The following is an 11162-nucleotide window of genomic DNA, read 5'->3' on the forward strand; positions in this document are numbered from 1 at the left end:
AGTGAGGTGCTTTAGTGTGTCCCTGTTATTGATGACGTGTCTGCTTACAGAGTCGACCTGGGACTGCTGTAAGGGAAGTTGAGTCAGTCTACCCAAGGCAGCCGTCCCCACACCAAGTGCTTTGCTGCAGCAGCTGTGAGTCGCCTCCCGGAGGAACACTGTGGTGTTACCCTGCCAGTGAAGTGGCAGTTGAAGGATTGTCGTACCCGGGACTGACTGGTGGAGACGATTGACCACTGGGGTATTGTGGACAGGAGAGTGATCTGTGGTATCACACGAGGCTCCTGACTAAGGCGCTACCCTAGTATCGCTCGTGGAGTGGCCTGACCAGCGTTGCTGATCCGGAACCTGCCAGCAGTCTGCTGGACTTGTGGTTGACGGCCTCCACAGCGGTGCCCCCAGTGGAACTGTATTTTGGCTGGCCTGTGGCCGGCGTAGACTCAGCTTTTCGAAGGATTCGTCGAGAGGCCACGAGAGCACCGAGAACTTGGCACCGAGAAGATCCAGGGTCTTCAGAAGAAGACGACAGTGTAAATAAGTGTTTATACCCCTCCCCCTGTGTAATCTTCTTATATATATTTATTGGTGACGGTGTTAATTATAATATTAAGTTTTTGCCTTTCTTACCCTTCCCCTTTTAATTTACTTGCGTTACGGATCACATCCCTTGAAAGCCACTACTGGCTTGGGGCCGGATACCCTTCCTCTAACAACAACAGAGTAAGAACCCAGTTGCGTTCCGAGAGGGCTGTAACATAATTGGCATCCCCAGCGGGATCCGTCCCCTTGTTAAGTATGTTTGACAGGGGTGGTGAAGTGGCGTAATCCCTGTAAATAATTCCCCCTGTGTGTGACGATTGGGACGTTATACGTCCTGTGCGGTGCTCAGAGTGACTAAGTGTGATATTGTGCAGTGCGGTGCTCGCTGTGATTAAGTGATTAAGTGCAATATTGTGTAGTGCGGTGCTCGGCGTGATTCAGTGCAATATTGTAGAGCGAAGTGTTCGCTGTGATTCAGTGCAATATTGTGTAGTGCGGTGCCCGAAGTAATTACGTGCAATATTGGCAAGTGCAGTGTTTGGTGCGATAAAGTGCAATATTGGCGTAGAACAGTGCTCGGTGCGTTAAGTGCTAACGTGAAAGCGGTGTGTTAAGTGCTAGTTAAGTGTTCCATCTGTGACAATGGCAGAAAAAGCTACCATCGATGATCTGGACGATGTGCAGGCTTTTCTGAACAGAGAGGACTGTCTTGCCAGATTGAAATATCTGAGCAAACCGGAACTCGTACTGGTGAGTGCCTACCTGGAGATCAAGATCCGTGCCAGTGATTCCCGTGTGGAGATCTTGTCCAAGGTTCACCGGCATTTGAAGGCAGAGGAGAAACAGGAAGGCGAGGCACCAAGTACAAAAGAAAGTGAGGAAGTAGCTTCCACTGAAAAGGAAGATAAAGGCAGTGACATTGACAGTGATGCAGGTGAGCTGAATATTAGCTTTCTTACAGTCAAAATGCGTGCCTTAGAGATAAATCGTGAGATAGAATGGAAGAAATTAGAAATGGAACGAGAATTAAAAGAGAAAGAATTGGCGATGAGGCGTTTAGAACTGGAAAGAGAAGAAAGAAGAGAAGAACGAGAAAGAGAAGAGAAACGAGAAAGAGAAGAACGAGAGAGAGAAAGAGAAGAACGAGAAAGAGAAGAGAAACGAGAAAGAGAAGAACGAGAAAGAAAAGAGAAACGAGAAAGAGAAGAGCGAGAAAGAGAAGAGAAGCGAGAAAGAGAAGACCGAGAAAGGGAAGAGAAACAGCGAGAGAGAGAAGAAAAAGAAAGACAGAGACAACATGAACTAGAAGTATTGCGGTTAGGTGGTGGGAGGCAAACAACGGACACCAGTAGTTTCGATCCGGTAAGGAACATCAAAATGGTCCCAAAATTCAACGAGAGGAAAGTTTCGAAGTTCTTCGCAGCCTTCGAGAAAGTCGCTGCCTCTTTGGAGTGGCCAAGGGAGAATTGGGCCATCATGATACAGTCAGTCTTGACTGGGAAGGCCCAAATCGCCTACTCCACGTTATCCCTTGACGACTCCGGCGATTATGACAAGGTGAAGAAGGTCGTGCTCATATCGTACCAATTGGTACCTGAGGCTTACAGGCAGAATTTCAGGAACCTGAAAAAGACCTCAGAGCACACTTTCACCGAATTCGCCACTATCAAGGAGCGACTTTTCCAAGAATGGTGTGCCTCTCGGAAGGTGGAGACCAAAGAAGACCTCGAGCAGCTCATACTGTTAGAGGACTTCAAGGATTGTTTGTCTGGAGACCTGAAGACGTACTTAGAGGAGCAGCAGGTGGAGACCTTGAGTGCGGCAGCCACCATGGCTGAGGAATACATCCTGACGCACCGGCCTTCTGCTAAGTACGTCCCGAGGAATTACCCACGCCGGTTTGACAGACCTCATGACGAAGAGGAAAGACCCGTCCCACAAAGCGCTAAGAAGACGCCCCCAAGTAGCCCTCGAAGGACGAGTCCTAGCAGTCCGAAACACCGTAGTCCAAGGAGGAATGTGGTGTGCTGGACTTGTGGGCAGAAAGGGCATGTAGCTGCTATGTGCCGAGGCAGAAGAGGTGGCGGCGCACGTAGGGAAGTGATGATGATGAGCTGTGTAACACCACCAGCAGGAAGCCAGTCGGCGACTACGCAGGAAGAACCAAGTTTGTTCGCCCCTCACACTTCAAGCGGGTACGTAACGAGTGATCATACTGGTAGATCAGTTATAGTGCTCAGAGATAGTGGAGCAGCCCAGTCCCTGATCGTGAGAAGCTCGTTACCCGAGGGAATGAGTGTAGACGGGAGACAAAAGGTTATCCTGGTTGGGTTTCCTAGAACACAGTATATTGCCCCCTTAGTGCCGGTACATCTCGACTCACCGTATTTCAGCGGCACATGTGCGTTGGCAGTAGTCGATCCCTTGCCTATAGCTGGGATTGACGTGGTACTAGCCAACGACTTGGTGACAGGTTGGAGCAACAATCATCCCAAGGTCGCGGACGAGTCAGCCAGAACAGCAAGGTCGGAGGTAACGGCAGGCAGTGGTAATATCCAGGTAAAAACAGACCCGGATTTAAACATGTTTAATTTGTCCTCTCACCCGCAGATCGACAGTTTTCTAGCAGTGTCTCATGACTCTTCTCCCGACAAGGAACATGTGGTTACGATAGCGGAAGCAACTGAGCAAGAAGAGAGGTCTTGTGTGCAAGCACCCACGGATACCAACGAGTCTGGAGCGAAGGCGGATGTGTACTTGCGGTATGGCAAGGTACAGCGTTCATTGAACCGGCTAGAGATTCCCCAGACGTCAGAGGTATGTGAGGTGTGTTCGAAAGGTCTAGTGCCCTCTTTGGTCCAAACCAGGCTAGTGGATATTGCCGGCTATGGACGTGACAGGCCCAAGAAGCTTACCCCTCAGTTGACCAAACGTTTCTTAGCGGTATTTTTGTTTCTTGTGTGTGTTCTGAGTAAGGACCAGTGGACGACCCAACGGATGGTGGCTCCCTTGAACATCGAGAAGAGGTCCCAGGGATTGGAGACGTGCACAGTGAGTGTTGCAGTCGAAGAAGGAACCTGGAAGGTGATGGTTGATACAGGAGGTACAACATATGATAATATGAGTGACTGTTTCCGACAGGTTGACACACCCCGCGTGATTGCTGAGCCTGGATTCAGCATTATGCGGAACGTTGGTCGACCGGACGGTGGCAGAGCAGACATCGTCTACGGTGTGCAAGCAGCTCTGTTGGAACTAGGTGTGGGCCTAGTAGGCGAGTGTGTAGTAAGTACTGACTTGCCCACTGTCGCTGTCACTCTGAATTATCAGACCCCTGTATTCCAGGTTCCTGTCTCCCTGAAGGACCGTCGGACCGGTATCAGAAATGCCGTCTGTGATCAGCCATCATCGGTGCCACGACACAAGGAAGCGTCGAGTCGCCCCACATCGTGTCTACACCGATCCTTACTCGAGAGATGTGAGATGATGCCCCTGCTTGACATCGCAGAGGAGGTGTGGAAAATTACGTCAGGCAGGTCATCGCCTACCATTTTCAAGTTCCCTTTGTGCCAGGGTGTCTCCTTAGGACAGTTCTGTGGACGAGACAGCCTCGCCGTTCCAGTTTACAGTATAAGTGAGTCCATTTGGAGTTGTGTCCCCGTACTAATTTGGTTTGTGTTTCTCTTTATAGAACCCCAAACCAAATTCCTTTTGGTGGGGAGGTGTTACGGACCCGAGCCCGACGTCCGAGCACGGAGCAGTGACGACCGCGCCATCTATGGGTCAGCTCCCGAAACCCCCTCCAAATGGACGACGACACTTGGTGAGAACGAGGTGTACTGGCCACGAGGGCTAGTTTCCGGTCCTGTTCAGCTCTCAACACAGCCGCTGCTGACCTCTGGTGAGGTGGTGCTCAGACGGCAATGCCATCTATGGAGTGGATAGGTGGGCGTTTGTGTCTGAGCCTGTAAGTGAGGTGCTTTAGTGTGTCCCTGTTATTGATGACATGTCTGCTTACAGAGTCGACCTAGGACTGCTGTAAGGGAAGTTGAGTCAGTCTACCCAAAGCAGCCGTCCCCACACCAAGTGCTTTGCTGCAGCAGCTGTGAGTCGCCTCCCGGAGAAACACTGTGGTGTTACCCTGCCAGTGAAGTGGCAGTTGAAGGATTGTCGTACCCGGGACTGACTGGTGGACACGATTGACCACTGGGGTATTGTGGACAGGAGAGTGATCTGTGGAATCACACGAGGCTCCTGACTAGGGCGCTACCCTAGTATCGCTCGTGGAGTGGCCTGACCAGCGTTGCTGATCCGGAACCTGCCAGCAGTCTGCTGGACTTGTGGTTGACGGCCTCCATGGCGGTGCCCCCAGTGGAACTGTATTTTGGCTGGCCTGTGGCCGGGGTAGACTCAGCTTTTCGAAGGATTCGTCGAGAGGCCACGAGAGCACCGAGAAGATCCAGGGTCTTCAGAAGAAGACGACAGTGTAAATAAGTGTTTATACCCCTCCCCCTGTGTAATCTTCTTATATATATTTATTGGTGACGGTGTTAATTATAATATTAAGTTTTTGCCTTTCTTACCCTTCCCCTTTTAATTTACTTGCGTTACGGATCACATCCCTTGAAAGCCACTACTGGCTTGGGGCCGGATACCCTTCCTCTAACAACAACAGAGTAAGAACCCAGTTGCGTTCCGAGAGGGCTGTAACATAATTGGCATCCCCAGCGGGATCCGTCACCTTGTTAAGTATGTTTGACAGGGGTGGTGAAGTGGCGTAATCCCTGTAAATAATTCCCCCTGTGTGTGACGATTGGGACGTTATACGTCCTGTGCGGTGCTCAGAGTGACTAAGTGTGATATTGTGCAGTGCGGTGCTCGCTGTGATTAAGTGATTAAGTGCAATATTGTGTAGTGCGGTGCTCGGCGTGATTCAGTGCAATATTGTAGAGCGAAGTGTTCGCTGTGATTCAGTGCAATATTGTGTAGTGCGGTGCCCGAAGTAATTACGTGCAATATTGGCAAGTGCAGTGTTTGGTGCGATAAAGTGCAATATTGGCGTAGAACAGTGCTCGGTGCGTTAAGTGCTAACGTGAAAGCGGTGTGTTAAGTGCTAGTTAAGTGTTCCATCTGTGACAATGGCAGAAAAAGCTACCATCGATGATCTGGACGATGTGCAGGCTTTTCTGAACAGAGAGGACTGTCTTGCCAGATTGAAATATCTGAGCAAACCGGAACTCGTACTGGTGAGTGCCTACCTGGAGATCAAGATCCGTGCCAGTGATTCCCGTGTGGAGATCTTGTCCAAGGTTCACCGGCATTTGAAGGCAGAGGAGAAACAGGAAGGCGAGGCACCAAGTACAAAAGAAAGTGAGGAAGTAGCTTCCACTGAAAAGGAAGATAAAGGCAGTGACATTGACAGTGATGCAGGTGAGCTGAATATTAGCTTTCTTACAGTCAAAATGCGTGCCTTAGAGATAAATCGTGAGATAGAATGGAAGAAATTAGAAATGGAACGAGAATTAAAAGAGAAAGAATTGGCGATGAGGCGTTTAGAACTGGAAAGAGAAGAAAGAAGAGAAGAACGAGAAAGAGAAGAGAAACGAGAAAGAGAAGAACGAGAGAGAGAAAGAGAAGAACGAGAAAGAGAAGAGAAACGAGAAAGAGAAGAACGAGAAAGAAAAGAGAAACGAGAAAGAGAAGAGCGAGAAAGAGAAGAGAAGCGAGAAAGAGAAGACCGAGAAAGGGAAGAGAAACAGCGAGAGAGAGAAGAAAAAGAAAGACAGAGACAACATGAACTAGAAGTATTGCGGTTAGGTGGTGGGAGGCAAACAACGGACACCAGTAGTTTCGATCCGGTAAGGAACATCAAAATGGTCCCAAAATTCAACGAGAGGAAAGTTTCGAAGTTCTTCGCAGCCTTCGAGAAAGTCGCTGCCTCTTTGGAGTGGCCAAGGGAGAATTGGGCCATCATGATACAGTCAGTCTTGACTGGGAAGGCCCAAATCGCCTACTCCACGTTATCCCTTGACGACTCCGGCGATTATGACAAGGTGAAGAAGGTCGTGCTCATATCGTACCAATTGGTACCTGAGGCTTACAGGCAGAATTTCAGGAACCTGAAAAAGACCTCAGAGCACACTTTCACCGAATTCGCCACTATCAAGGAGCGACTTTTCCAAGAATGGTGTGCCTCTCGGAAGGTGGAGACCAAAGAAGACCTCGAGCAGCTCATACTGTTAGAGGACTTCAAGGATTGTTTGTCTGGAGACCTGAAGACGTACTTAGAGGAGCAGCAGGTGGAGACCTTGAGTGCGGCAGCCACCATGGCTGAGGAATACATCCTGACGCACCGGCCTTCTGCTAAGTACGTCCCGAGGAATTACCCACGCCGGTTTGACAGACCTCATGACGAAGAGGAAAGACCCGTCCCACAAAGCGCTAAGAAGACGCCCCCAAGTAGCCCTCGAAGGACGAGTCCTAGCAGTCCGAAACACCGTAGTCCAAGGAGGAATGTGGTGTGCTGGACTTGTGGGCAGAAAGGGCATGTAGCTGCTATGTGCCGAGGCAGAAGAGGTGGCGGCGCACGTAGGGAAGTGATGATGATGAGCTGTGTAACACCACCAGCAGGAAGCCAGTCGGCGACTACGCAGGAAGAACCAAGTTTGTTCGCCCCTCACACTTCAAGCGGGTACGTAACGAGTGATCATACTGGTAGATCAGTTATAGTGCTCAGAGATAGTGGAGCAGCCCAGTCCCTGATCGTGAGAAGCTCGTTACCCGAGGGAATGAGTGTAGACGGGAGACAAAAGGTTATCCTGGTTGGGTTTCCTAGAACACAGTATATTGCCCCCTTAGTGCCGGTACATCTCGACTCACCGTATTTCAGCGGCACATGTGCGTTGGCAGTAGTCGATCCCTTGCCTATAGCTGGGATTGACGTGGTACTAGCCAACGACTTGGTGACAGGTTGGAGCAACAATCATCCCAAGGTCGCGGACGAGTCAGCCAGAACAGCAAGGTCGGAGGTAACGGCAGGCAGTGGTAATATCCAGGTAAAAACAGACCCGGATTTAAACATGTTTAATTTGTCCTCTCACCCGCAGATCGACAGTTTTCTAGCAGTGTCTCATGACTCTTCTCCCGACAAGGAACATGTGGTTACGATAGCGGAAGCAACTGAGCAAGAAGAGAGGTCTTGTGTGCAAGCACCCACGGATACCAACGAGTCTGGAGCGAAGGCGGATGTGTACTTGCGGTATGGCAAGGTACAGCGTTCATTGAACCGGCTAGAGATTCCCCAGACGTCAGAGGTATGTGAGGTGTGTTCGAAAGGTCTAGTGCCCTCTTTGGTCCAAACCAGGCTAGTGGATATTGCCGGCTATGGACGTGACAGGCCCAAGAAGCTTACCCCTCAGTTGACCAAACGTTTCTTAGCGGTATTTTTGTTTCTTGTGTGTGTTCTGAGTAAGGACCAGTGGACGACCCAACGGATGGTGGCTCCCTTGAACATCGAGAAGAGGTCCCAGGGATTGGAGACGTGCACAGTGAGTGTTGCAGTCGAAGAAGGAACCTGGAAGGTGATGGTTGATACAGGAGGTACGACATATGATAATATGAGTGACTGTTTCCGACAGGTTGACACACCCCGCGTGATTGCTGAGCCTGGATTCAGCATTATGCGGAACGTTGGTCGACCGGACGGTGGCAGAGCAGACATCGTCTACGGTGTGCAAGCAGCTCTGTTGGAACTAGGTGTGGGCCTAGTAGGCGAGTGTGTAGTAAGTACTGACTTGCCCACTGTCGCTGTCACTCTGAATTATCAGACCCCTGTATTCCAGGTTCCTGTCTCCCTGAAGGACCGTCGGACCGGTATCAGAAATGCCGTCTGTGATCAGCCATCATCGGTGCCACGACACAAGGAAGCGTCGAGTCGCCCCACATCGTGTCTACACCGATCCTTACTCGAGAGATGTGAGATGATGCCCCTGCTTGACATCGCAGAGGAGGTGTGGAAAATTACGTCAGGCAGGTCATCGCCTACCATTTTCAAGTTCCCTTTGTGCCAGGGTGTCTCCTTAGGACAGTTCTGTGGACGAGACAGCCTCGCCGTTCCAGTTTACAGTATAAGTGAGTCCATTTGGAGTTGTGTCCCCGTACTAATTTGGTTTGTGTTTCTCTTTATAGAACCCCAAACCAAATTCCTTTTGGTGGGGAGGTGTTACGGACCCGAGCCCGACGTCCGAGCACGGAGCAGTGACGACCGCGCCATCTATGGGTCAGCTCCCGAAACCCCCTCCAAATGGACGACGACACTTGGTGAGAACGAGGTGTACTGGCCACGAGGGCTAGTTTCCGGTCCTGTTCAGCTCTCAACACAGCCGCTGCTGACCTCTGGTGAGGTGGTGCTCAGACGGCAATGCCATCTATGGAGTGGATAGGTGGGCGTTTGTGTCTGAGCCTGTAAGTGAGGTGCTTTAGTGTGTCCCTGTTATTGATGACATGTCTGCTTACAGAGTCGACCTAGGACTGCTGTAAGGGAAGTTGAGTCAGTCTACCCAAAGCAGCCGTCCCCACACCAAGTGCTTTGCTGCAGCAGCTGTGAGTCGCCTCCCGGAGAAACACTGTGGTGTTACCCTGCCAGTGAAGTGGCAGTTGAAGGATTGTCGTACCCGGGACTGACTGGTGGACACGATTGACCACTGGGGTATTGTGGACAGGAGAGTGATCTGTGGAATCACACGAGGCTCCTGACTAGGGCGCTACCCTAGTATCGCTCGTGGAGTGGCCTGACCAGCGTTGCTGATCCGGAACCTGCCAGCAGTCTGCTGGACTTGTGGTTGACGGCCTCCATGGCGGTGCCCCCAGTGGAACTGTATTTTGGCTGGCCTGTGGCCGGGGTAGACTCAGCTTTTCGAAGGATTCGTCGAGAGGCCACGAGAGCACCGAGAAGATCCAGGGTCTTCAGAAGAAGACGACAGTGTAAATAAGTGTTTATACCCCTCCCCCTGTGTAATCTTCTTATATATATTTATTGGTGAAGGTGTTAATTATAATATTAAGTTTTTGCCTTTCTTTCCCTTCCCCTTTTAATTTACTTGCGTTACGGATCACATCCCTTGAAAGCCACTACTGGCTTGGGGCCGGATACCCTTCCTCTAACAACAACAGAGTAAGAACCCAGTTGCGTCCCGAAAGGGCCGTAACATAATTGGCATCCCCAGCGGGATCCGTCCCCATGTTAAGTATGTTTGACAGGGGTGGTGAAGTGGCGTAATCCCTGTAAATAATTTCCCCTGTGTGTGACGATTGGGACGTTATACGTCCTGTGCGGTGCTCAGAGTGACTAAGTGCGATATTGTGCAGTGCGGTGCTCGCTGTGATTAAGCGATTAAGTGCAATATTGTGTAGTGCGGTGCTCGGTGTGATTCAGTGCAATATTGTAGAGCAAAATGTTCGATGTGATTCAGTGCAATATTGTGTAGTGCGGTGCCCGAAGTAATTACGTGCAATATTGGCAAGTGCGGTGTTTGGTGCGATAAAGTGCAATATTGGCGTAGAACAGTGCTCGGTGCGTTAAGTGCTAACGTGAAAGCGGTGTGTTAAGTGCTAGTTAAGTGTTCCATCTGTGACAATGGCAGAAAAAGCTACCATCGATGATCTGGACGATGTGCAGGCTTTTCTGAACAGAGAGGACTGTCTTGCCAGATTGAAATATCTGAGCAAACCGGAACTCGTACTGGTGAGTGCCTACCTGGAGATCAAGATCCGTGCCAGTGATTCCCGTGTGGAGATCTTGTCCAAGGTTCACCGGCATTTGAAGGCAGAGGAGAAACAGGAAGGCGAGGCACCAAGTACAAAAGAAAGTGAGGAAGTAGCTTCCACTGAAAAGGAAGATAAAGGCAGTGACATTGACAGTGATGCAGGTGAGCTGAATATTAGCTTGCTTACAGTCAAAATGCGTGCCTTAGAGATAAATCGTGAGATAGAATGGAAGAAATTAGAAATGGAACGAGAATTAAAAGAGAAAGAATTGGCGATGAGGCGTTTAGAACTGGAAAGAGAAGAAAGAAGAGAAGAACAAGAAAGAGAAGAGAAACGAGAAAGAGAAGAACGAGAGAGAGAAAGAGAAGAAGCCTGCCAGCAGTCTGCTGGACTTGTGGTTGACGGCCTCCACGGCGGTGCCCCCAGTGGAACTGTATTTTGGCTGGCCTGTGGCCGGGGTAGACTCAGCTTTTCGAAGGATTCGTTGAGAGGCCATAAGAGCACCGAGAACTTGGCACCGAGAAGATCCAGGGTCTTCAGAAGAAGACGACAGTGTAAATAAGTGTTTATACCCCTCCCCCTGTGTAATCTTCTTATATATATTTATTGGTGAAGGTGTTAATTATAATATTAAGTTTTTGCCTTTCTTTCCCTTCCCCTTTTAATTTACTTGCGTTACGGATCACATCGCTTGAAAGCCACTACTGGCTTGGGGCCGGATACCCTTCCTCTAACAACAACAGAGTAAGAACCCAGTTGCGTCCCGAGAGGGCCGTAACAGTCGCCAACTTCAGCCCACGCAGAAGAACGCCGGGAACGCTTAGGCTCGGGCCGCTCATCATCAGACCCGGAGGCAG

Source organism: Procambarus clarkii, chromosome 7 (assembly GCF_040958095.1).
Source record: "Procambarus clarkii isolate CNS0578487 chromosome 7, FALCON_Pclarkii_2.0, whole genome shotgun sequence".
Classification (NCBI taxonomy): domain Eukaryota; kingdom Metazoa; phylum Arthropoda; class Malacostraca; order Decapoda; family Cambaridae; genus Procambarus; species Procambarus clarkii.